Source organism: Trematomus bernacchii, unplaced genomic scaffold, assembly GCF_902827165.1.
Source record: "Trematomus bernacchii unplaced genomic scaffold, fTreBer1.1, whole genome shotgun sequence".
NCBI lineage: Eukaryota > Metazoa > Chordata > Actinopteri > Perciformes > Nototheniidae > Trematomus > Trematomus bernacchii.
Window position 1 is genome coordinate 14514593 of NW_022987828.1, and position 1895 is coordinate 14516487.

Below are 1895 nucleotides of genomic sequence, written 5' to 3' on the forward strand. Positions count from 1 at the left end.
GGTTTTAAGTTAACTTGGAGGATACGATTAGCATCGTTAGCACCGATGTAGCTACCACTCGCTTACACGCTAACCCAAGCCTTAACATTCATTACGTAGCTGATTAAAATCATAAACACATAAATAAAGTACTCGAATTTCACTTACAGTACCGCAAAACGGCATTCATGCACCGTCTGTTTTAACCGCAGAGCGAGTCACAATAGTCCGATATATAAGCATGAAGAACAAACAAACACGGCCGGGGTCAAGTTGTGTTCCCTAGATGAACTGAGCAGGCTGAGTCCCTGTAGCTTCACGGAGACGGAGCAGCTAGCAGAGAGACAAGAAGCTAACAGCAGCAGTCACTTGACAGAGCTGTCACTCAATGTGACCACGCCCTAATTTATGCAAAAACTTTAAGACCTAATATAAATAAAAGGGTCATGTTAGAAAACAATTCACTCACAGATCCATAATCATGAAGGTGGAATCTAACTATATCTATAATAATATTTATTAGATCCATGGGTAGAAACATGTTTTTTTAGGCTGTAAAATTGGGCATTTTAACATGGGGGTCTATGGAAATTGCTCCTTTCTGCAGTCAGCGCCTATCGGCCAATATATGAACTGCAGTTTGTGGCACTTCCGTATTGGCGTCCCGGCTCTTCCCCAGAGTTTGCCGCTTGGTGTCACACGCCAGATGCGTGAGAGTTGGCAACCCTGATGTACCGACCGCTGCAGTGCTGGCTGCTCTTCCACGGGAGTTTATTCTCCCGTTAGCTCCGGGTTAGCTCACACGGCTCTAAAGTATTCACTGTCTGACTGTCACACAAGCAGCTGATACATATCCCCAATTCCCCATAAGTGAATGTGTGTCAGTCTGAATTGACGCTGTTTGGCATCACAACGCTGTTATGAAAGTGTCTCTGATATAAAATGGGTGATGTTAGCATAGTAACCGAAGCTAAACTGACTATAACTTGACTACTTGTTGCTATCCTATTGTGGCATAAGCCGTTTTCTACAGGCACATTTTACCGGCGTATTTTTCATTATGATTCTACTTGTGATAGTCGGACATGACAACCTGTGCAGCCCATGTATTGATTCCATCCGATAGCATGCTATAATACAAACAAAACGTCTGCCTGCTCTCCACAATGATCAATAACAGCGAACGGATGGTCAAAGTAAGGTACAAATAAACAGAATCACAAGAAACCTGGTTAGTGTTGCCTGACTTTATAAAGCGTGTTTTTTTTTTACAAGTGTGTGGTTGCTTTCTAGTCACTTTGCTCAGCACTACTACTTGTTACAACTTTTATTTGCCGTACTCGCCTTAACTGTTAGCTCAGGTTAATCTCGCCCCCCTCCGACGTAAGCGTGACGTATGCAGTTCTTGCTTCTAGACGGACAACTTTTTGGTGCTCGAAACGAACCGGATTCCGGAGCTTAGAGGCGGCTCCGCTGCGGTGTGAACAGGAAAAACCGGTGCTTTTCAAGCTCCAGCTCCGAACCGGCCCTGGAACCGCGTTGGTGTGAAAGGGGTATCAGAGGGGCGTGGGGAGTGGCTCCTTATTTTCATCTAAATTAACAGACACAGAATCAGCACTTTTGAAACAGGGCTGAAACAGAGGGGATTATGGGATGCTGCAATGATCTGTTTGGTGTTTGGAGCCAAACTCTTCAGAGACATGTTTTGTATATATCTGAGACCTATAATATATTGATGAAAACAGTATAATAGGGGACCTTTAAAAGCTTATAGTAGTCATGAGTCAGATTCAGATTTGATTCTTGAAGTCATGATTCAGTTCAATATTCTTGATTTAGTGTATCGGTGTACCCAGAGCAGAGCCATATAATAGATAATTCTATCTATATGGCGCTGGGTGTACCTATTTCAGAGT